Source organism: Chiloscyllium plagiosum, unplaced genomic scaffold, assembly GCF_037043375.1.
Source record: "Chiloscyllium plagiosum isolate Xiang-an unplaced genomic scaffold, Cpla_swu_hap1 HiC_scaffold_36, whole genome shotgun sequence".
NCBI lineage: Eukaryota > Metazoa > Chordata > Chondrichthyes > Orectolobiformes > Hemiscylliidae > Chiloscyllium > Chiloscyllium plagiosum.
The window spans coordinates 28,728,709-28,754,689 of record NW_028270174.1 but is presented as its reverse complement, the minus strand read 5'-3'; the positions used below and the strand labels follow the sequence as shown (position 1 = coordinate 28,754,689).

At 41.5% G+C, this 25,981-nt stretch overlaps 1 long non-coding RNA gene across 1 annotated transcript in view; it reads left to right on the top strand.

The window, feature by feature from the left end:
- The first annotated feature begins 12,717 nt into the window (after positions 1-12,717).
- Positions 12,718-25,981, top strand: part of LOC148139918 (uncharacterized) — a 182,856-nt gene continuing 169,592 nt past the window's right edge. The window contains exons 1-2 of the long non-coding RNA XR_015753236.1: positions 12,718-12,844; positions 19,048-19,103. This is a non-coding gene — a long non-coding RNA (uncharacterized LOC148139918). The remainder of the gene's footprint in view (positions 12,845-19,047; positions 19,104-25,981) is intronic.

The window sequence follows — 25,981 nt, the reverse complement described above, 5'->3', positions numbered from 1 at the left end:
TGGCATTTCCTGGGGACCATCAGTTCTGAGGAAGGGTCACCGGACCTGAAATGTTAATTCTGATTTCTCTGCACAGATGCGGTCAGACCTGCTGAGCTTTTTCAGCAAATTGTGTTTCTGAATTACAGCATCCGCAGTTCTTTCGTTTTTTTGTTTAGTACATTTGCAAACGTCTGAATCAAAACTGATAGCTCCTGCCCCAGCAGACAGCTGTGGGAAAGAAGTAAGTGGCGCACTTTTGTTTGGTTTAACTTATTTCTGAGGAGCAGGGAAGGTTGGTAATATTGTGCTTACTGCCCAATCCTCGTTTCCTCGAGAAGGTGATGGGCTTTTTCCTTGAACTCATCGCAATGCAATAATAAATCATTCCAACACCAGGACCCCGACCTATTATTTTCAACCGGTTCTGAGGATTAGTGTAGCAGAACTGTCCTAAATGAATTGAAGTGTGTATTAGTCAGCAGTGAATACGTCAGTTTGCAATCACAGCAGTTTTTGAAAGAAATGAATTATGTTTTCTTTCCCCACTTTAATTGAAGGAAAAAAAGACCCTTTCCTAATCGTGCCCTGTCATGGACTGTTCTAGGTCTCCTGTACACTTTTGTGCAAATAGAATCAAAAGCAGTTTTTGCCACAGGCTTTCTGTTGCACCACACAACGTTCAGATATTTATCAACATCACTGGAGCTTTTGCAGATGATGGCTGCTTTTGTAATTTCAAACGTAGATTACCGTTTATCAAAATGCACTATGTTTGTCATAACCACTCAGTGGCAGCAATACTAAAGCAGGGCCCTCGTTACACTGTGGAGCAGTAGGGCAAATATCTGAAAGCAAGGACAAAGCTCTAGTAATATAAAATGAAACTGTAATTATAAAGCAGCCAGAGGAGAAGCTGGCGTAGGTGGCCAGATTGTTTGGTGTATGGTTACTAATGAATCCACTGTGCTCCACATGCAGAACAAAATATTGCATTCTCAGTATCTGAAAGGCAACCTCTTAGGGGGCAGCGTCTCCAGAATTTCAACACTTATCACACTTTTTGTTACTGTTTTCATGTCACTTTTCTTCAATCTGTCTGAAACTAGGGTTGCCAACTCTGGCTGCATGTGTTCCAGGAAATGTCGCCACATGACCTCCTGCCTCCCCCCCGCCCCATTATAATCCTCCTGTGATTGGTCACTTGCCACATCCGTCCTCATGGCATGTCATCTTCCCAAGCCAATTGGAAAGCAACTAAGTTTCCTGTTAGCTAATTAAAAGAATGTAGACTGGCTCTCAGCCTTTACTTCACTTCCAGATATTTCTAGATCTAATAAGCAGACATGTAAAACGAAAGTTCTAAGAGAACCATTATTTTAATGCTCCTATCAGTTTTCTCTAGGCTACTCACACCAGTATCCTGGAGATTGGCAAGCTTGTCTGCAACACACCTTCCTGTTCACGGCTTGTGTAAAAAGTAACCCTTGCCCAGATCAGGAGTGCCAAGCCAATAGTATCACATGCAGATGCAAACCTTGGGCAACTCGCAGAATGAAATCTGAGCAACATGACACCATTCCATGATAAATGTCACTGGCATGAAACAACATGAAAAAGAAGCTTTTAACTCTTTCCATCTTATTGACCAATTCAACCATCCTATTGGCCGAGTGGGTGAATGAAGGGACAAGTGGTAGTGGGCCCCACAAACAGACAGACTCTGAGCTCGAACCCCTCGATCTGTACAGTAATATCTGAGCTCGGGTAAGATAGTAGTTGGCGAGTTAATGTTTACTAAATTCTCTTCAGCTAATGTGGAACTAAACAAAGTCAAATCCACTGAGGTTTTCCTCCTGGGAAACACATCTCACTGACATTGTGTGAAAATGGAATTCAGTCAAACTGTGATGTTTTACTTCAGGGAAATAGCTCACAAACACCCAATGATCAGGTTCAAAAATATAGAATGACTTGTTGAACAAGGAATCAAAGTACTGCTGGTACCCCTGGAGTTGCACCCCATGAAGAATTAGCATGTTCAGTGGATGAAAATATGTTGCAGCAATAATTTGTTTAACTGGAAGTTTCCTAATTTATAAATAAAAAATGTGGCAGGATGAACAATTGAAAAGTTTAATCCAGAATGCTAAGAAGAAAAGAATACTTTTTTTGATTCTCTCAATCTTTTGAATATTTTATTACGTTCACTTGAAATCTACTTGGCAAATTGGCTTTCACAATGCTTTTTTGCACATTGCAAAAGCCTAAATGATCTATTTCAGTAACGAAACAAGCCTGGTCTTTGCTACACATATGCAGAGGCAGTGCCTCCCATTTTTTCATGTGTATGCCGAGAATCTAGCTGTCAATCATTAAGTGCACTCCAATCCCTGGTTTTGCTGGAGATTTAGCCTGATGATTCAAAGCTATCAGATATGTGAGGGCTAAAATAATGATGGTACATTCCCATCTGTCCACCTGTCACTTGCTTAATATCTGCCTAACATTTTATCAAAGTTCCAGAGAGAAATGATAAGCCAGGTGTTCCAGAATTTGAAGAGTAAAACAAGGTAGTGTAATGATGGCATAAGCAGAGCACTACAAAAAAAAACACACAACTTACCAAAAGATAAACTCTAATCTCCTGAGTTGAAAATTGAGACATATGTATTTAATGGTCATTAAGGTGAATCAAGTGGGGAATATATCTCAGCCCCAGTCTTTGAAGTCTCTCCTAAACTGCATGGTGTACCATTTTCCGTTTCCCGCAGCAACAGATCTGTCGCTTTTCTGAGTGAAATTGCCAATTTAGTGCCCAATTAGGGATGGTTTTCTGCTGTGGGTCCACACCTACTGGGAATTAATTTAAGTCACATTGAACTCTTATAGCGAGCAATGAGATACTTTTATCCCAACAAGTCTGGATTGTAGAGCTGTTGCCGTTTTCTGTTGTTATTGAAGTTTTCTTTGGTCATTATGGTGGTAAAAATTTCTTTTAAAAAAATCTCCCTTGGTTTAGAATAGAGCATACCTTTGGCAGTGAGGGCTATGGTCAGATATAAAGTAAAACCCTGGGTAAGTTTGAACTAACTGTAGCCTTAGCATTTAGAGAGGGAGAAACTGAGTTAATGAGCTCTCTTCACAGATGTTGCCGAAGTTCTGAGAGTTTCCAGCATTCCATGCTTTATTTTAGATATCCCAGCATTGTTTTTGCGTGAATCTCAAAGGCATCTGTGGTTAATCTGTATTGAAGAGAATGAGTTTACTTTTTTTTTCAGACATATTGAGGAGCATAGCAAAATAGTCATGTCCTGTTCATAACGGAAGAGAATCAGTTCATTGACACCTGATCATTGACTGCAATTTCTCCAGTTTTCTGTTCTTTCTTTCCCAAAGCAGAAATCAACTTCTATCAGTTGTTTCTGCCCCAATTTAAGGGACATTTTCAGGGATGCTAGCAATTGTATGGCTCTCTAGATATCTAGATTTCACAGGGAAGCATACCCATGAGTGAGTGTTGGCAGAGTGCCTGAGAATTGAGTATTAGTCACACACTGAGACTGATCAGAGAGGTCTACAGTATAGGCAATAGCCCTCCAGCCCAACGAGACAAAAAAAAACACCCTAACTATTCTAACCCCAGCAGTTGGCCCTAGGCCTTATATGCCTTGGCGTCACAAGGGCACATCCAAATACTTTTTATGTTATGAAGTTTTCTTTCTCTACATACTTACAGATAGTTCGTTCCAGATTTCCATCACCCTTTGTGTTAAAAACATTTCCCTCACATTCCCTCTAAATCTCTTGTCCCTTGCCTTAAACCTATGCCCCTGGTCATTGATCCTTCCAGCAAGGGGACACGTTTCTTCACTCTGCCCAGTCTATGCCTCTCATACTTTTATATGACTGAATCACTTCAGTCTCCTCAGCTCCAAGGAAAACAAGCCCAGTCTGTCCAATCTCTCTTTATAACAAAAACTCTCCATCACAGGCAACATCCTGGTGTATCTCCTTTACACCCACTACAATGCACTCACATCCCATCCCCTCATTATCAGATGTGTCTGCACAGAGGATCACACGTTGCCATTTCTGCCACCTCCAGTGGGATGCCACCAGTAGACATGTATTCTCCTCCTCTCACTTGTCAGCCTTCTGCAGGAACCATTCTCTGCGCAAACAAGGCTACAGGTCAAATGCTGGAAAATGGGATTAGAATAGTTAGGCTGACACAGACTTGATGGGCCAAAAGGCCTTTTTCTGTGCTGCATATCTCAATGACTGTATGACTCTGTGATGCATTAGTTCACTCCTTCTCCACTCCCAACACCTCTCCACATCCCAATGGCACCTTCTCATATAATCGCTGAAGGTGCAAAATTTGCCACTTACTTCCTCCCTCCTCACTATCCAGAACTCCAGATACACATTCCAGATGATGCATTGATTTACCTGGACTTCACTCAATATAGTTTACTATATTGACTGATCACAATGTGGTCTGCTGTGCACTGGGGAAGTGAAACGCAAACTGGGCAACTGTTTGGCAGAACACCTCTCCAAAAATGACTCTGAGCTTCCTGTTGCCTGCCACTTTAACACACCATCTTGTTCTCTGGCCAACATCTCTGCCTCAGGCTTGCTGCAATGTTCCAGCAAAGCTCAGTGCAAGCTGGAAGAGCAGCACTTCATTTTCCCCTGGTGCTCCTGCAGCCTTCAGGAATCCGTATCAAGTTCAATAATTTTAGAGCCTGAACACCTTCGTTCTATGTCCTGTACCCGCCCCCAGACTCCTGGCCCTGTGATGACATGGGCTGCTTTCATAACGAACAATCCATTTTCTTTCTCCCCAGCTCTTCATTACCCATTCCATTGTCTGCCTAACTGCTCCCCCTCTCTGGCCTTAATCCCTACCTATCACATACTCCTTCCGCATTTCTCCCCACCCAGTCACTTTCAGCAATATATACCACCCTTTCCCAACCACAATCAGATCTGGAGAAGGGCCACTAGATCTGAAATGTTAACTCTGCTTTCTCTCCACAGATGCTGCCAGACCTGCTGAGTTTCTCTAACAATTTCTCCTTTTGTTTCAGATTTCCAGTATCTGCAATTCATTGTTATTTTTTAGCATACGCAAAGAGCGCCTCCTGAAGTTGGCGAGGAATGTGATGAGTTGGGCAAATAATTGAGTGAGTTGGTCCCGGAGAGATAGTTGCTTTCTTCTTGCCTCCTCAGTAGTGAAGTGCTGGGTCATAGCATCCAACGGAGACTTCTTGCTTGTTGCCTATGCAGACTCTTAAATAGCTAGTAAACTTACCATCGGGCCATTTACCTACTTTCCTGGCAGGCTAGTTTTCTGATTGGGCAAACAGGGATGTCCTACCTTTCAGGAAGAGGTGGCCTCTATTCTTTACAATTAGGGGCAGAGATGGGGAGCAGTGGGATAGCTCCTGAAAACCAGTTCCTGCCCTTACCTTAGACACCCCTCCTCCTTCCATCCTACAAAACATAAAATAAAAAAGCCCACCTTCTCACTGTTGGATCCCATGAAGACTATGCCTCCAGGGATGATCTCTAGGATCCAGAAACCATTCACATCTCATTGGCTGGCAGCACCTGGCAAGACTGCATCTCAGCATTGAGACCTGTGATTTGCCGGTCAGCTCTGAACCACCTGGTTTGAATTGGATCTAGGAAGCTTTCTTGGTCACGGTGGAGAGGCAGTGAGTCAGTTATCATTGAGCATGCCCACCCCGACACATTGCTTTAAGCACCAAATCTTGGCCACACCTTCTACAAAGTGACTGACTATTTGTGATGGAGCTTTGGTTAAACATTCTTCTTCCCTAGTCCAGGGTTGCTGAGGTTATCATAACATGCTTGCTGCTTTTTTGAAGTTAGCTGAGATCAGTCAAGACCAGAAAATATGAGCTCGGTACACCACCACCCACACTGGGGTCAATTTTCCTGGTAGAATTTTTTTTTAGTATAGAATCCCAAAAGTGTGAAAAAGGCCATTCAGCCCAACGAGTCCACACTGACCCTCCAAAGAGCATCCCACCCAGACCCATTCCCCTCCCCTATCCATGTAACCTTGCATTTCCTGCGGTTAATGCACCTAACCTACATATCCCTGATTCTGGGTAATTTAACATGGCCAATCCACCTAACTTGCACATTTTTGGACTTTGCCCATGAGTTGGATGATTATCCAGGCTATGTCAGTTATGAAGGCCCAGATGAAACTGCATTTGGGAAGCAATCGTCCAGGGCGACCTGGAAGAGTGTTGCACCTGGTCAGTGTTGGGATCATGATGGGAGAAACCAGTACAGCCATGCCTCAACCTGTCTTCCTGGGAAATGGATGAGCAGCCTTACTCCTGCTAGCCTTATAAAGACATAACTCCTCTTGAACTAGACTGCCGATTGAAACTGTGATGCGTGGACCTAGTACGAGCCATGTTGGTAGAGGACTCCTTATTGCAATTGAATGGACTTATTGCAGGCCTCAGCCTTGTTCTCTGGCCAACCACAATTAGCCCCAGAGGGACATGTCAGCATTAGGAACAGTGGGGAGGCAAGGGCATGAAAACATCCTCCACCATTTTCTGCAAACTTTCTCTTTCTGTCCACTGAGTGGGAAACCTCAAATCTTCCCCATTATATTTACCAACCGAACCACTGGAGAAAAAAAGGTGACAGCATTTAAAACAGCAGACTTTAGCAGAGAACAACTAATGGATATAGCATGAATTACTCACAAATTCAATCAAGAACTTAAACTTAATACTTCTAAACTAACTCATAAGAGAGCAGATCTTACACAGATATATTCCTGGTGGAACATCTTGCCTTCGAGGAGCACATATTCAGAAAAATAATACTATAGATGAATCAGGACTTGTGCATTTGTTGTGCACACTATGAATTATTCATGCTTTCTCTGTTCTCCAAAAATACTGAAGATTTTAAGGACTGAACTGAAATCAGAAGATGTTGGAAATTTGCACAGATCAATCAACATTTTTTTTTGGTTATTCCCAGACCCTCCCAATAACTCAAATTTATTGGCCAACTCTAGGTGTCCTTCACAAAGTATTTCAGGGCCTTTTTCTTGTGCTATTGCCATTCATGTACTACATCGTAGCTTAAGTAAGGGCTTCCAGGGTTTTCACCCGGTGATGATGAAGGAATGGCAACACCTTCCCAGAATGGAATGATGTATGACTGTATAGAAGCACGAACCTGACAGTGTTCCTGTGTATCTGCTCATTTTGTCCATCTTGGTGTTGGAGGTTCTGGAGATGAGTCTTTGGACTCAAAACATTAACTTGCTTTCTCTCTCCACAGCTGCTGCCAGAACTGTTGAGTCACTCCAGCACTTTCTATTTTTATTTCAGATTTCAGCAAACCCAGTAATTTTACTCGCTGTTGAAGCTTGCAGGTTTGAAAAGTGTACACACCAAAAGAAAGAGGAAATAAGGTAACAATTTGTTTATGAAGGCTTCCCTCAGTACAACTTATGTTTGGGTGAGAAAAGTTAGTGACATTCCTACAGTTGATAATTATTTGCATTATTTTATGGTAACTGCTTACATTATAACTTTTGAATTTGAACCTACAGTGTAGGAGATTTTTGTTGATGTATAAGTGACACTATGTTCCAACTCCCCGACCTCATTTATATCTTACCTTTTTTCATATTCTTATTGCAGTTTCAATATGTCCATATCAATGTAATGGACAAAGACCAAAAATGGTCTAAAATTTAGAACCTTATGAGTATGATAAACAGGTGCTTTCTAATGAAAGTCAAAAGTAATACAGCCCCTATAAGGTCTGTTATCTTTGTGGATACATTTTCAGGGCAACTTTTACACCTCAGAAAATCTATGGTAAGTCCAAACAAAAAATGAAATTGCTGGAGAATCTCAGCAGGTCTGGCCTTAAGAGAGTTAACATTTCAAGTTCCAGTGACCCCTTCCTCAGAATTCTTTTGAGGAAGAGTCACTGGACCTGAAACATTAATTCTGATTTCTCTCCACAGAGGCTGTAAGACTTGCTAAGCTTTTTCCAGCAATTTCTGTTTTTGTTTCTGATTTCCAGCATCAGCACTTCTTCTGGTTTTCCACAGCAAGCCTATGTTGGCTATTTTTATTATTTCAATGCATCAGTTTAGATTAAGATCATTTTACAGATCAGGCTTTCTTACATAATATCAGTTGAAATGTAACATTGTACAGCAGTATGGTTTTAATATTTGTTACACACCCTGGGGAGAAATTAAATGCTGTGCCGGTTATTTTTGTGTGTAAAATCAATCTTGATGCATTGAATTTTGAACTGGTGCCCTGATTTTCCCCAGAAATGCTTTAGTTTCTGAATTTGAATATGGTGGATTCGAAGTATGTTGGCTTTGGGCCTGAAACAATCTTTCAGTGTCTTCTGCATGTACGACTCTGATGCAAAGTAAGTCAACGCATGGGCGGAGGGCTGTCATTCACCTCTGCAGTCTTTTAACCAGCAGTTTTTAAAGTAACTTCATGAAAAGGCAGGGAAATAACGTTATGTTTTCATTTTTGAGGACCTACAAGTATCAGGCATACCCTTGTTGGTGCCTGACCACGTACTGTAGGGTTCTGTCAGCTCTCCATCTCGTCTCTGCCATCTCTCTCCACTCACCCCCCACTTCCTTCTTTGGTGTTTTTTTTAATTGATTAGTTTCACACAATGACACCTGATTCTTTGGAGATCTACCCAACTTTGTAACGGTGCATGTTCAATCGTGATGCTGATTTGGCGTTGGAAATCGTACCTCTTGTATCTCTCACATCTGGGGGTCTAGATTAGAATGGTGCTGGAAAAGCACAGCAGTTCAGGCAGCATCCGAGGAGCAGTAAAATCGATGTTTCGGGCAAAAGCCCTTCATGAGGAATACAGGCAGAGAGTCTGAAGGGTGGAGAGATAAGTGAGAGGAGGGTGGGGGTGGGGAGAAAGTAGCATAGAGTACAATAGGTGAGTGGGGGAGGGGATGAAGGTGATAGGTCAGGGAGGAGGGTGGAGTGGATAGGTGGAAAAGGAGATAGGCAGGGAGGACAAGTCATGGGGACAGTGTTGAGCTGGAAGTTTGGAACTGGGGTGAGTTGGGGGAAGGGGAAATGAGGAAACTGTTGAAGTCCACATTGATGCCCTGGGGTTGAAGTTTTCCGAGGCGGAAGATGAGGCGTTCTTCCTCCAGGCGTCTGGTGGTGAGGGCGCGGCGGTGAAGGAGGCCCAGGACCTCCATGTCCTCGGCAGAGTGGGAGGGGGAGTTGAAATGTTGGGCCACAGGGCGGTGTGGTTGATTGGTGCGGGTGTCCCGGAGATGTTCCCTAAAGCGCTCTGCTAGGAGGCGTCCAGTCTCCCCAATGTAGAGGAGACCGCATCGGGAGCAACGGATACAATAAATGATATTGGTGAATGTGCAGGTAAAACTTTGATGGATGTGGAAGGCTCCTTTAGGGCCTTGGATGGAGGTGAGGGAGGAGGTGTGGGCGCAGGTTTTGCAATTCCTGTGATGGCAGGGGAAGGTGCCAGGATGGGAGGGTGGGTTGTAGGGGGGCGTGGACCTGGCCAGGTAGTCACGGAGGGATCAGTCTTTGCAGGAAGGCGGAAAGGGGTGGGGAGGGAAATATATCCCTGGTGGTGGGGTCTGTTTGGAGGTGGCAGAAATTCCGGCGGATGATTTGGTTTATGCGAAGGTTGGTAGGGTGGAAGGTGAGCACCAGGGGCGTTCTGTCCTTGTTACGGTTGGAGGGGTAGTGTCTGAGGGCGGAGTTGTGGGATGTGGACGAGATGCGTTGGAGGGCATCTTTAACCACGTGGGAAGGGAAATTGCGGTCTCTAAAGAAGGAGGCCATCTGGTGTGTTCTGTGGTGGAACTGGTCCTCCTGGGACCAGATATGGCGGAGGCGGAGGAATTGGGAATATGTGATGGCATCTTTGCAGGAAGTGTGGTGGGAAGAGGTGTAATCCAGGTAGCTGTGGGAGTCGGTGGGTTTGTAAAAAATGTCGGTTGTCATTAAAGGAGATGGAAAGGTCCAGGAAGGGGAGGGAGGTGTCAGAGATGGTCCAGGTAAATTTAAGGTCAGGGTGGAATGTGTTGGTGAAGTTGATGAATTGCTCAACCTCCTCGCGGGAGCACGAGGTGGCGCCAATGCAGTCATCAATGTAGCGGAGGAAGAGATGGGGAGTGGTGCCGGTGTAATTACGGAAGATGGACTGTTCCACGTAGCCAACAAAGAGACAGGCATAGCTGGGACTCATACGGGTGCCCATGGATACCCCTTTGGTCTGGAGGAAGTGGGAGGATCTCTCACATCTGCTCTCCTCAAGTTTTTCTGAGTTCTGTTCTGAGACAGTGAGCAGGAGCCAGTAGATGGCAGTATAGACCTGACTTAAGCTTTGCTACAACATTTTATGTTGTATATAAAATTACTTGCACTGCAAAGAGGCATTAGACGGGCAGCTCGTCATTTGTGTAAACATGACTGATTATAGCTATTAATATGCAGGTGATGTTGGGTAATTTATACTAAAATTCAGCTTCATTTTAAAGTTGTTGGCTCTGCTAGAGCTGTCTGTATTTATTCAGAATTGAGCATAAAAGAAACGGTTTCTGTTACGTAGTGGGAATTGGTTTTTTTGATGATGGATTGAAGTAAGGAGGCATTACAAAGTTTTTGTCATTTACACAGCCCCAGAAAAAAATATTAAACCACTATATTAGGTAATCATTTTTGAAAAAAATGCAGTGTGTAGCTGGGAAATTTTTCAGACTGTTCTACTAATATACCTAATTCCTGTTTTGAGGAGTGAGTTAATATGATCCATCTCTCTGAAATCTCTAACATATACCCGTGGATCTCCTGGGGTGTTGTGATAGTTTTTGAAGAGGGAAAATGCAAAAACAAAGGCTTTAGTTAATGGCTCAGCTCACACAAAATAACATTCGGGTTTGAAAAAAGAGGTACTGTTGACTAAAACTGGAATCTTGTTAGGTTTTCACAATCATCTGAAGCAGGATGGATTAATTACAAAATTGTGCATTAGCAGAAGGTAATGTTGACACAAATATAAATCAAATGATCAGATAGGCAAACAATATTATACTATATGCTGCTGTTAGAGCAGCAGGAATTTACTAACTGCATTCTATTTGTTCAAAACAACACACCAATCTCCACATGAAGGCGCAGGCTTACAAACCTGGTAAATTGGCTTCTGAGCACAGGTCTACTGTGGCTGCCATCCAGATTCTAGCAGGTTCTGTCCTCTAATTTGGAGGGGGAGTTGCTCAGAGTTCATAATCACCTCATATGTTTATCAGCTTGAGGCCCATTATTCTAGTGTGCGATCTGCCAAAGTCAGCATCAATGAATAGACAGTAATATAGTTTTCTTGTACATCATTCAAATTGAAGCATTCTTCTCAAATACAGTGCTGTCCTGCAAATAAATTTTGGCCTTCCACATTGACACACTTCTCAGTAAAGCTACATTTTTTTATACTTTTGGGTATTAATATCTTCTGGGCAATCATTAATGTTAAAGACTCTGAGTACTTTACATGTGAAAATGCAACTGACTTGTTTGAGCTTATAACTATTTGTTGGTCCTAGACTTTGTTCCCTTAAAATTTTTTTTAACTTAACTCATGGGATGTAGGCATCTCTAGGCAGGCCAGCATTTATTGTCCAGAGGGCAATTAGGAGTCAACCACATTGCTGTGGATCTGGAGTCACATGTAGGCCAGACCTCCTAAGGAAGATAGATTTCTCTCCCTAAAAGATATTAGTGAACCAGATGGGTTTTTCCAAAATTGATAATGGCTTCATGACCATCATTAGACTCTTAATTCCAGATTCTTTTTTTGAAGTCTAATTCCACCAACTGCCATAACATGACTTGAACCCAGGTCCCCAGATCATTAACTGAGTTTCTGGATTAGTAGTCTAGCAATAACGCCACTACACCATTGCCTCCTCAAAAGTGAATCCAGGCAATTAGTATTCTTACGGGATTTGAACGTGGGACCTCTTGCATGTCTGCTGCGTGAAGCCCTCAAAGCAAGAATAATATCCCTAGACTAACAAGCCATTGCCCCATTATGTCTTCTGTGTTTCCCCTTACAACCTTTAATAAGCATCACAACATTTCATCTACTCCTGTGTGGGTTTGGTTGGAATCAATGTTTTTGTGGCCTGCAGATTCACATAGAGGAATTCTCTGCAATTTGAATGTACATATGAAAGGATTATACTTCCTGAGCTCACTGAGGCAAGTAATAACAGCTGTGGGAAATGAGCATTTTTTTAGCTGCGTGTTGAGTGATGCACTTTGACCTGCAGTCCCAGCCATGCACATTTCAGATCTGTGATTGCTGAATTAAGCACTAACATATGGGTTGGTTTATGCTGGTGACTCATATCCATAGGGAACATCAGGGAACCTGCCAACTCTCCAACGACAAAATACTTGCCCAAAATATTTGTAATTATAGCAGTAATTAATTTCCTAATGGTAATTTTTGTTATGTTCCTTTTTCCACATCAGTAATTTCTAATTCCCAACATATTTTCCACAACAGTCTGACGTATTTATAAGTGTCCCTTGGCAATAATATCTTACCGCATTGTGGTTGTTTCTGCGACACAAGTATTCTAATTGCATGCTTACAAGCAGACTGTTAGTATTTTGATCCATATGTCAGCCTGCCATAGCTTCACAAGAAAAATCAGATTTGTTCACTGAGATTGATTGCCGTTTGACTGAACCAAGCAGATCATCTGGAGCACAGAGTTGACGGCGGTGGGATCTAGGTTTGTATTGTCGCAAGCATAGAACATGATGTTTGATGTTTTTAAGAAGATCACTTTCTTTTGGAATGAAGAAATGCCACTTCAAAATTAGAGCCAGGACCCTTTGGGGTGATGTCCAGAAGCATATCTTTAAACAAAGGGTGGCAAGCCCCTGGAAATCTCTACCTCCAACATCATTGGTGGTCCCTCCAGACAAGGATGACTCCCCTCCACTCTCAGGGTGAGTCTGTAGGTGGCTGTATAGATTGATATGGCTGTGTTACACTTGGGGCAGAAGGTTGTCATGGGAAGGATTGGGTGGGGCGTTGAGGAGAAAGTGAGGAGCTGAAGGTCAGAGTGGAAAAGTGTGGTGCTGGAAAAGCACAGCAGGTCAGGCAGCTTCCGAGGAGCAGGAGAGTTTGTGTTTCCGGCGTTGGTGTGGCAGTGCGCTCCTTTCAATGTTTTAGCCTGGCTTCCATTTTTCCCCGATGGCAAGTCTCAAGGTGCTCAATGCCTTCATGGATGCCCCTCCTCCACTTTGGCCATCTTGGGCCAGTGATTCCCAGGTGTCTGTGGGAATGCTGCACTTTGCCAGTGAGGCCTGGGGCTCGCCTGCCGTTTCGGAGCTGGGAGTAGAGCACCTGCTTGGTGCTTTACTTATGCCGGTCACACAGCCCATAGCAGCCGATTAAGGGTAGTCAGTACAGCAGTGCTGGGTATGTAGGCCTGGTCCAGGATGCTGGTATTGGTGCATCTCCCTCCAAATGGCTGTTAGGACCAGGCTAAGTTAATTTTTAAAGGTTGAGATTGGCAGATATTTGTTGGGTAAGGATTTTAAGGAACCAACATAGATTGCCATTTTAATAAAATGATAACAAAGGTTCAGGCACCAAGATGTATTCATCTACAACATTGTTTCTGCACAATTGGGAGCAGCAAGGTTTTAAGATGAACTGATGGTTTCTGGGAGATTCAGATGTCTTCTTCCTCTAAGAGCAAATAAGATGCTAAAATGTATTTTTTAAATCTTTCACTTTGAAGAAACATTTCAAGGATGTTATTTGATGAGAAAGTTAATTTTCTTCAAGATGTGTTGCCGTGAACCTTTTAAGATAAGTAAGCTCCCCATCAATGGCTAGGATTAAGAATTTCTATCACTGCAGTTGTGAAATTACTTGGCTTTGGAAACAAAATAGGGAATGGACCTGTGCCCAGAATTTAAAACGAACACTATTTGTTGACAGGTGGCTGACATGATTTATTGGGTCAAACACCACTGATATGTTCTGAGTGCTTCCCAATATGTTTACATATATCTCAGATACTGAGTTCTTGTGGAGATGTATCTTATTAAAAGCACTCACTATTTTCAATGTTATGATATCTCAAATTCTGAGATTCTGTGATTACTGACAATGACTGTTGCATTCCATATACATGACTAACTGATTGAACACACCACATTGACTCCACTGCATGGTTGAAAGTGAGGACCTTCATACTGGAACGTCACATTTAAATAGCCTAAGGGCACCACAGCTTGTCTACACTGGAAACTATGGAATGATCCAACAGATGTAGTGAACCTGCACTCGACTCATTGGAAATCTTATAACTTTGTTCGTGGTGTTTGGAAATTCTGGTTTTCACATCTGATTGTATAAATGCTGTCACAGTATATCTCAGGCATGCCTAGTGCTAAAGCTTTAGAGACAGAGAATCTATGGAAAGTTGTCTTAAACAGTTGTGCTGATAAGCATTGATGCAATTGAGTGGATGCTAAATAAGCACATGAAGGAGAAAGGAACAGGAGAGTATGTTCCATGAGGAGGACTGGTAGGCAGCTATAAATAATGTAAATGGCAGCGTACAGAACAACTGTGCCAAATGGTCTGTTTGTTGGACTGAGTTATGCATAATTCGATGTAATATTGTTCCCACACTACTTCTCCTTTGCTGAGATGCAACATTTAAAGAAGTCCAAGAACTAAAATCCTTAGAAGGAAAAAATAATTGGTCAATGAAGCATGAACTATTCCACAGGTCAGGTACAGAAGGTCCGGAGTGATGCCGAAGGACATACAGCATCCCCAGATAACTAAGTCCTATTTGTTCACACATTTCTCATGTACTAATTCATTCTCATTGAATTATGTAAGGTTTGGAGGTTAGAGACAAGTTTTCTGAGCACTTTTGCCTCTGTAGCAGGTAAGTGTACAATCTAAGTAACTTTGAATAATTGCAAATGATGGGAACATCAATTGAAACTTTATTTTTTGCCTCAAGGCACCATGTGATGCAGTAATTCAGCTCAAAACACAGTCAAATTGAACATCTTGGTCTGGGCAATGCTTCATTGTTCCACCTGAGGAAGATGATGATCTATTTTCCTGTCTGGGACATCACTCAGTTAATCTGCCACTGATACTCTCCATTCAGGCCTTACATGCCACTGCACTCAATTAAGTTTAGCATTCTTTTGGCCAGACTGTTACCCTGTAAGTCTGATAAATCTCAGCTCATCCAAAACTTTGCTGCCCATCTCAAATCATGTAAACTATTATTTCTCTTTGTCTCACTAACCTACACGTCGCCAATACTTTCAGTTTTTAACGTTGCATGTTATTAGAACTTTTTTATGGCCTTCATCCTCTCCACCTCTTTCAGTGCTCATTCCCATTCTTTCTAGTTTTGATCAGTTGCAAAATAGTTACTCTAAAATACCGTTTGCAGAACTGGCTTGGATTGATGCCATCATTCTAGCTTCAACTGAACTTCCTGACATTACCAGTCCATAACCTTGGTTCGCTCATAATTATATAACTGTTTTGCCAATGTTTTTCTGGCTGAGATTCTATCCAATATCCAATAAAATGATTCCCCTGCCCCCACTAACCGTGTATGATAATTCCAGCAAATAGAGCAACAAAAAATGAAGTCCAGTTCATTACTTCTACTGGTATCCACATCACAATATTTACATATTTGAAAAAGAAATGAGTCCTCTATTACCCTAAACACACCATCTAAGCATTTAAATACATTATTGTGCATTAAAAGTCGTGATTAATAGTTTTTTTTTTAGATTAGATTACTTACAGTGTGGAAACAGTTCTTTCTGTTTGAACAAGTTTTCCCTTTGATATTATTTAGAATTACTTTACTGTTCAAATCAAGCCTGTTGCATGTTCCTGGGTTGCGATTTCTATCAAGCTCAACATCAAGCTATCACTAATAAAAACGTTTGTCTTTGAACGGTATGTAACTTATTTCTGTATGCTGTATAGGACAGGTGGGGGATGACATTGCTAGGAAGCTGAACAGCTCACACCTTGGTTTCAGTGACTATTCTGCATGCTTCCCAGGAGTGAAAAACAGTGACTGAGACTAATGCTTCAGCCATCTCGCTTGGGAATGCTGCTCATTTCGCCTGAGACACTATCACCTCCAATGCTGTGTCCTGCAGTGTCTCAGCAGTACAGGGGAAAGGCTACAGTCATTGCCTCTGGTGCTGTAAAAGTCACATCATTAAGATGGATGTCTGAGTACAAACAGAAACTGTAGGTGGGCAAACTCCAGGCACACAACTATTCTGGTTCCAGATGACGTTTCCATTGTCTCTACAAAACATGCAAAGAATTAGCGAACGGTCTATGTCTGAACTCTTGTACTGCAGCATGTGCACCGTGTTTCCTTTTCTGTCATATGTGCATGTCTTTGAGGGGACTGTCAGAAACCCTACAGGTGCTGTCTTGAGAACATCAGCATCCATACACAATCCTGCTAGTCCAGAAATATTTGTGGATACTGATTCAAAATAGCCACATATGTGCAGAAAAGTCAACGTAAAGTTCAACAATTTGAAAATGAAAGTTACCAGAAAAACGCCTGTTGATTTAGGGCAGGTAAAGACTGGTAATCTGGATACTGTCTGGCAGCAGAAGGTAAATTGAGTTAGGGCTTTGAGTGGGAACTGGGATAGGGCTTTGCATTAAGATATCTAGCAGGATCCTTGCATCTTTTCCTGTCAAATAGATTGTACAGAATGCTAAAATAAAAGCAAAACACTGTGGATGCTTGAGATCTGAAATAAAAACAGGATGTGCTGCAGAAATTCTGCAGATTGGGCGGTATCTGTGGAGACAAAATACAGAGTTAATATTTCGAGTCCAATATGACTCTGAAGACTTGAAATGATAACTCTGCCTGTCTGTTTCTCTGTAACTGTCCGCGTTTCTCCAACAATATCTGTTTTTATGTACTTGCTGGGTCATTTCAAATATACTTCAGACAGATCCCAGTGGGATTCTAGGAATATTTGCCCTTTATGCTGCTTACCTGCCAATTTTGTTGCTTAAGGATTATAAAATGAAGATTAGACAAATATATAATGATTGGCTGAATTTCTGTCCTCATATTGAAATTCAGAAATCAGCGACAGTGAGGATTGAGAGTGATCTCATACCATTATGATTTCTCACTGCCAATTGTAGAATAATGAGCCTGTTTTGAGCAATAGAAATAAATATATAACTAAATTACATCCTACAAACAAAATGGAGCAGCGCACTTTTAACAACTTGGCAGACAGAAGGAATTTGACAGTTGCAACTTGACAACTTGTTAGTAATGAGAGGTCATCAACTTAATGAAATCTTGATGACCCTTTTGTAAATTTTTAACATAATTTTTATCTGCTTGAAGTAGGCCCATAATCAGCTGAAATCAGAGTGTCAGGGTCGTACCAAGCTATATTTCATGAATATAGAACAGTTGAGATGAATTTGTTAAATTAAAGAAACCTTCCATCAACTCTTCAGTGAAACAATGGGGATCAGGTGGGACACTTTCCCAGAGATAGGGAAAAGAGGTTAGACAATGAAGTACATGATGGTCAGTTTTGATTTAAAACAAAGTGAACAGAGAGCTGGGGAACTAACTGGTCTGCCTTCCCCCTTCATCATGAATGCAGTGCAGCAGACAGGAATGTTAATGCAAAGGAAAACAATTATGTTGAAAGACATTACACATAATACAGTCAAATATAATAAATGTTGCTTGATATTCGTCTTGGAATGACTCTGAATCAAGAATCTGAGCTCACTTCATTAAAGAAAGTAAATATATATTTAGCAATATGAATAATTCAAAGCATGATTTCTTAGTGAGTCTTTTCCTTCCCTGGTTCAAAAATAGAAGCAATTGTAAGAGTTCTCAGTCAGAACTATGTGAACAGCATATTGAGTGAGTTAATGCTGTTTGAACTCCAGCTCCAATATGGTTGTTTAAAATAGTGGCATTTGATGAGTCAAGAGTACTTTTTTTAACCTCCAGGAAAGATACACTAATGATTTACGTTCAATATTCACTTCCTACCCCCCTCCTTCAGCATATAGAAATGAAGCAGAAAAGATTTGTATCACAATTCTTGCGGATGACAAATTGAAAGCTGATGATTTCCAGGTGCATAGATTTTCATTTGTAACAAGCATTAAGCTGTGTAGTTGTGCAAATAAATTTGCTGATGGTGGTTGTAGGATCCTGAACAAATGACCCATCAAATGATTTGAGGTACATAGAACATATATAGAATATAGAACAATATGTCACAGGAACAGGCCCTTTGGTCCCCAATGTCTGTGCCAATCATGATGCCATTCAAAACTAATCCCATCTGCCTGTACATATTCCATATCTCTCTATTTCCAGCCTGTTCATGTGTCTGTCCAAATGCCATTGCTATTGTATCTGCTTCTACCACCTTCCCTGGCAAGGTGTTCCTGGCACTTACCACTCCCTGTGTAAAAACCTGCCTCGCACATCTTTAAATTCCCCCCTCTCATCTTAACCATACGTCCCCTGGTCTTTGACATTTCCACCCTGGAAAAAAGGCTCTGGCAATCTGTCCTATCCATTCCTCTCATAATTTTACATACTTCTTTCAGTTCATCCCTCAGCCTCCGATGCTATGGAGAAAACAATCCAAGTTTGTCCAACCTCTGTTAAAGCCAGTGCACTCCAATCCAGGCAACTTCCTGGTAAACCTCCACATCCTTCCTGTAGTGTGGGTACCAGAACTACACACAACACTCCAAGTATGACTTAACTAAAGTCTTATGCAGCTGCAACATGACTTGCCAACTTTTCTCAGTGCCCTGAGCGATGAAGGCAAACATATCGTCTCGCTTCTTTGCCGACTTAATCACTTCTCTTTTCATTTTCAGGGTGCTCAGCAGTCTGAGCAGATGCACTTTAATAATCAGGCAGTGTCAACAAAATGGTAAGAAAAATGTTTTTACATTTTCATTTGTGTGAAGCAAAAAGAGATAGGTGTTGCATTATACTCAGATGGCCAATTTGTGACTGCAGTTCAATGGTTTCAAGCAGATAATGTCCAAGACTCCATTTTGTTTTGGCCTAAGGGGTCATGTCTTCACACTGAGCTGGCTGTTTCAAGTTGGAAGCCACCTTCTCCTCAAAACTGTAAGTCTTATTTTGAAGGAACTCAGGTGTTTAAGTATTATGAATCAGACTAATCTTACCAATATGTACATTAGTTATAACAAACTATTTTATTGTAGTGTTATATCTATAATTCTTTGTGAAATGTTGAAAATTTAGTCATTATAAAAAAAGATTGAAAGCATTAATTAAATATATTAATTGGACCTAATTTAAATGTGTAATTTAGGTCAATTGGAAAAAATGAAATTCCATATGCTTTCAGTATGTAAGCTAAGTGCTGCTGTACTTCTGTGGTTTATTATGGAACCACTTAGATGTGTTTTTCTGAATACATTATTTTGTCAAAATTGTTCCATGAACCTTTAAATTGAATTTTGAACTGCATGTCATGGCTTTTAAAATGTCCATAACCTGTATCTGAATTCTGATAGCTCATATTTCTAGGCTGTGGGAAGAAATCACAAAAATAGATCATCAAAAAAGAATTATAAATTCTCAACAGACTTTAGAAATGTTTGTGGTCAGTCTAAGAGTACGTCACTAGAAACATGACCCATTTATAATGCTCCATCCTGACATTTTAATTGCAAAGTAAAACATCTCATTGAAGAATTGAGGAGATGGAATCTATTTGGTTGGTTGGAGGAATTAAGGGTGGATATGATTTGTTACTTCAATTACTGATTTACAGAGCAAAGACTGAATCTGAAATAAGAAATTCATTAGTCTTTATGTAAAACTTCAATCCTATTTGTTATTTACCAAAGTTTGATGAAGAACTGAAGTTTCTTAAATCTGGGTGGCACAGGGAGAAGCTTTCTGTGTGATACAAATGTTACTAGCAAGACCAGCATTCATTGTTCATTGGTAATTGGTCTTGGGAAAGTTGGGGTGCAACGTTTTCTTGAACCATGTGCTGTAGGGTGCACTCACAATGATGTTAGGAAGGGCATTCCAAGGTCTTGACCCAGCAATAGTGAAGTAATGGAGATATAATTCCAAGTTGGAATGGTGTGTGGCTTGGGGGAACACTTACAGGCGGTGGTATTACCTTGTGTCTGCTGTGTTTGTCCTTCTAAATGATTGAGGGTGCAGGCTTGCTATGTGCCGTCCAGGAGGCTCAACGATTTGTTGTAGGTGCTTCTTGTAGGTGGAGTTCTCTGTTGCTATTGTGCATCGATGCTGGAGGAAGTGAATAATTAGATGGTGGATGGCATGCCAATCTAAGGGGCTGATTAAAAATGAAATATTGCAAATGCTAGCAATCTGAAATAAAATAGCAAATGTTGGTGAAACAGAGCAGGTCTAGCAGCAATTGTGTTGTCTTACTTGAGTCTTGGAGATGATTGGGTTTGAAAGTTGTTAAAGTCATTGGGATAAATATCTGTGAGGGTCCAGAGATGGGCCAGGAATACACTCAAATCTGAATGCAAGATGCCTCTGCTACTGACCTGATGGAATTTCCAGGATAAGGGAAGGTTTCGTTCTTTGGATGAGAACTAGAGACATGTGATAGGCACTCACTGGCTCCCTGTAGACAGCAATGTAATGTGTTGAATTGGGGAATAGGGTTAGAAACCAACTTCAGAAAGGTGAAAGGCCAGAGCTGTCAGCGCCATTTTTAAGGAGTTCAAACTTTCACATTGGCACTTTATGCTCCTCTAACCCTCCCTAGTCACATTGACGCTCTGCTCTAATTCCTCAATTTCATCCTTACATTATTGTCTACTTCCAACCCAATTAAACTGGTTCACTAAAATAAAACAAGGAACTGTGGATACTGAAAATCTGAAACTGAAACAGAAATTGCTGGAAATACTCAGCAGGTCTTTCAGCATATGAAGCAAGAAAGCAGCTAATGTTTTGGGTCCAGTGACCATACATCAGAACCCCATCCTGAAGAAGGGTTACTGGGCTTGAAAATTAATTCTGCTTTCTCTGCACAGTTTCTATGCATAGTTTCTCCAGCAATGTTTGTTCTTGTTTAAGCTGGTAGGCTAGGGAAATGAGGGAAGGCTTGGGAAAGTTGGTAGGGTTGGGAAGCTAGGGACGTGATTGCTGGGCCTCTTGCTGAGATATTGCTGATAGTCACAGGTGAGGTGCCAGAAGAATGGAGGTTGGCTAATGTGGTGCCACTGTTTAAGAAAGGCGGTAAAGGTAAGCCAGGAAACTATAGACTGGTGAGCCTGACGTCGGTGGTGGGCAAGTTTTTGGAGGGAATCCTGAGGGACAGGATGTACATGTATTTGGAAAGGCAAGAACTGATTAGGGATAGTCAAAATGGCTTTCTGCCTGAGAAATCATGTCTCACAAACTTGATTGAGTTTTTTGAAGAAGTAACAAAGAGGATTGATGAGGGCAGAGCAGTAGATGTGATCTATATGGACTTCAGTAAGGTGTATGACAAGGTTCCCCATGGGCGACTGGTTAGCAAGGTTAGATCTCACGGAATACAGGGAGAACTAACCATTTGTATACAGAACTGGCTCAAAGGTAGAAGACAGAGAGTGGTGGTGGAGGGTTGTTTTTCAGACTGGAGGCCTGTGACCAGTGGAGTGTCACAAGGATCGGCGCTGGGTCCTCTACTTTTCGTCATTTATATAAATGATTTGGATGCGAGCATAAGAGGTATAGTTAGTAAGTTTGCAGATGACACCAAAATTGGAGGTGTCGTGAACAGCGAAGAGGGATACCTCAGATGACAACAGGACCTTGACCAGATGGGCCAATGTGCTGAGAAGTGGCAGATGGAGTTTAATTCACATAAATGCGAGGTGCTGCATTTTGGGAAAGCAAATCTTAGCAGGACTTATACACTTAATGGTAAGGTCCTAAGGAGTGTTGCTGAACAAAGAGACCTTGGAGTGCAGGTTCATAGCTCCTTGAAAGTGGAGTTGCAGGTAGATAGGATAGTGAATAAGGCGTTTGGTATGCTTTCCTTTATTGGTCAGAGTATTGAGTACAGGAGTTGGGAGGTCATGTTGCAGCTGTACAGGACATTGGTTAGGCCACTGTTGGAATATTGCATGCAATTCTGGTCTCCTTCCTATCAGAAAAATGTTGTGAAACTTGAAAAGGTTCAGAAAAGATTTACAAGGATGTTGCCAGGGTTGGAGGATTTGAGCTATAGGAAGGGGCTGTTTTCCCTGGAGTGTCGGAGGCTGAGGTGTGACCTTATAGAGGTTTACAAAATTATGAGTGGCATGGATAGGATAAATAGACAAAGTCTTTTCCCTGAGGTGGGGGAGTCCAGAATTAGTGGGCATAGGTTTAGGGTGAGAGGGGAAAGATATAAAAGAGACCTAAGGGGCAACTTTTTCACGCAGTGGATGGTACGTGTGTCAAATGAGCTGCCAGAGGATGTGGTGGATGCTGGTACAATTGCAACATTTAAAAGGCATTTGGATGGGTATATGAATAGGAAGGGTTTGGAGGGACATGGGCCAGGTGCTGGCAGGTGGAACTAGATTGGGTTGGGATATCTGGTCGGCATGGACGAGTTGGACCAAAGGGTCTGTTTTTGTGCTGTACATCTCTATGGCTCTATAACTTTAATTCCATTCCTTGCCTGCTATCACAATTTATGCAGAAACCTCCTTGTAATGCTGACATTGTCCTCCTTCCTCCTTTTAAGTAGTACATTCTGCGTCTTCACTCTGACCCTGAAAGCACCATTCCAATTCCATTCCTTCTCCTTTGTCTTCATTGCCATCCATTTCTCTATTTACTGCATTGCCATTCAGTTCTATCTATTCCATTGTCACTCATTTCATTCTGCTCCTTTCTGTTACTTTGCCCCTTCCCCCCTCTTTTTTATTTTCATCTCTTATCCCTTCATTGTCATAAACATTCCTTTTTCATGAAAATCCTTTCCTCTTTTTTTGCTGCCATCTGATTAGATTAGATTACCTACAGTGTGGAAATAGGTCCTTCGGCCCAACAAGTCCACACCGACCCTCCGAACAGTAACCCACCCAGACCCATTTGCCTCTGACGAACGCCCCTAATACTATGGGCAATTTAGCATGGCCAATTCACTTGACCTGCACATCTGTTTTCAACTTTTTTTCTTGACCCCCTTTTCCTTTCACTATCTTTCACTTCTCCAGTGCATTTTCATCTCAGGATATAGAGGCCACGATCATGGCAACGAGTACTTGGGGGCAGCATTGAAAACAGCTCAAATTTGTTTTGGAGCATTAGCTCCAAACACAGGGAAGGGAGAATGAATTGTATCAGTCAGTTTTTAAATATTGACTATTAGTCTCATTTTACCTATCATCTACCGTGATGATGATTTGAAATCCTGAATCCTTTTGAAATAAATGTCACTACTTGAAGATGTAAACAGACTGGAAAAAGTGCGAAGAAGATTTACAAGTATGACACTAGGTTTGAGAAGTTAAAGCTTTTGGAAAGACTGAACAGACTGAGATTCTTTTCTATAAAAAATTGATGGCCTAATGGAGATCATTACTGAAGCATTTTAACAGGGTAAATGTGGCAGAGATGTTTCCATTTGTGGGGACATTCAAAATTATGAGGACTGAAAGATAATCTCCAATAACTACAGTAATGAACTCAGAAAGCTCTTTACAGAGGGACTAGACAATGGAATCTATTGTCATTTGGAGTAATTGAAGCAAATTGCATTGGTGCACTTAGGGGGAAACTAGATAAATACTTTGTGGGAGAAAAGGCTAAAAGGATTGGATGAAGAAGAAAGGGAGGAAGTAAATGTAAAACATAAATACCAGCACAGACCATCTGATTTAATTTCTGTATTTCTAACTGGTCTGTGGCTGTGCTATAACCTCTGAATAATTCTGTTTAAGGATGCAAGTGGATTGCCTTAGTTATGTAACTTTAAGGACTACTCTTCAATTTTTTGCCCAGTTCCTGAGACTAAGTAGTCTAAGCAGAGCACCCTTCCTTGTCCAGGCAATTGACTACTTCCCTGATGTGTTACACTGTCTGTAGTTCATCCACCAGCTCATAGATTCTGAACTGAAAAGCTGTTCGACCTGTAAACACTGACTACAGATGCGCATCCAGGAACTCCCACATGCTGCAGTCATGTTTCAACATCTGTCCTGCCATCTTTAATGTGTTTATTTGAATTAATTGTTTAAATAAATCATTTAATTATTTGCTTCTTCTTTTAACTCAACCATCAGGTCCTGTATTTTTAATTTTTTTTTAATTTGCTTGCAGAATATGGGTATTGCTGACTGGACAGAAACCAGTATTCCATCACCAAGTCTCCTTTATTTACTTGTGCACAGTACACTGGCTGTGGCCAGTCAGCTTGGAGTCAGTTCCCTGAATTGAGGAGATTCTAAAGATATTGACTTGTCCATCTCTAGTTGCCTTTGAGAAAATTCTTAGGGCCAGGATTTATTTAGATTTGGAAAAAATATGGACTTATTAGTGACAGGCAGCATGGCTTTGTCTGGGGGAGGATGTGTTCATAAACTTTATTGAGTTTTTTGAGTAAGTGACAAAGATGATTGATAAGGACAAAGTGGTGGATGTTGTCTACATGGACTTTAGCAAGGCCTTTGCCAAGGCCCCTTATAGTAAGCAAGCAGGAGACTGGAAGAACACAGCAAGCCAGGCAGTATCAGGAGGTGGAGAAGTCGACAGTTCGGGTATAACCCTCCTTCCAAAGCATCGACCTCTCCACCTCCTGATGCTGCCTGGCTTGCTGTGTTCTTCCAGGCACCTGCTTGTCAACTTTGAATTCCAGCATCTGCAGTTTTTATGGTCCTTCATGGCAGGCTGATAAATTAAGTGAAATCTCATGGGATTGAGCTGGTAGGGTGGACACAGAACTAGCTTGGTTATAGAAGACAGTCTATCTGGAAGAAGGTTTTTCTAATTGGAGATCTGTGACCAGTGGTGATCCATAGGGATCAGTGCTGAGACCCCTGTTGTTTGCAATGCATATAAATGATTTGAAGGAGAACGTAGATTGTCTGATTATTAAGTTTGTGGTTGACACAAAGATGGGGGAGCTGTGGATAATCAGAATTGCCAGAGGATACAGCAGGATTTGATAAGCTGGGGACTTTGGCAGAGAATCGGCAGATGACATTTAATTTGGACAAACCTGAGCTGATGCATTTTGGAAGGTCTAATACAGGAGGGAAGTATACAGTAAACAGCAGAACCCTTCATAGCATCAACACACAGAGGGATGTATGCATAAAGGTCCACAGTTCCCTGAAAGTGGCAATGCAAGTGGATAAGAAAATCATATGGCATTCTTGCCTTTGTTGGTTGGGCAAAGTGTGTATAGGTTTGCAAGTCATGTTGCAATTGTGTCGAGCTTTCCTTTGACCACATTTGGAAATGTTATGTACAGTTCTGGTCACCACACTACCAGAAGGATGTGAAGGCTTTGGAGAAGGTACAGTAACAGTTTTCCAGGATGTTGCCTAGGTTAGAGGGTATTAGCTATGAGGAGAGATTGAAAAAACTTGGTTTGTTTTCACCTGAATGTTGCAGGATGTTGGGCGACCTGATAGAATTTTACAAAATTATGAAAGGCATGGATAGAATATGTAGAAAAGTTGATTATGAGGATGCATGGGTTGAAGGTAAAGAGGGTAAGTTTAAAAGGAGATGTGAGAGAAAAGCTTTTACACAGAGGATAAGTGTCTGGAATGTCTTGCCAGAAGAGGTAGTAGA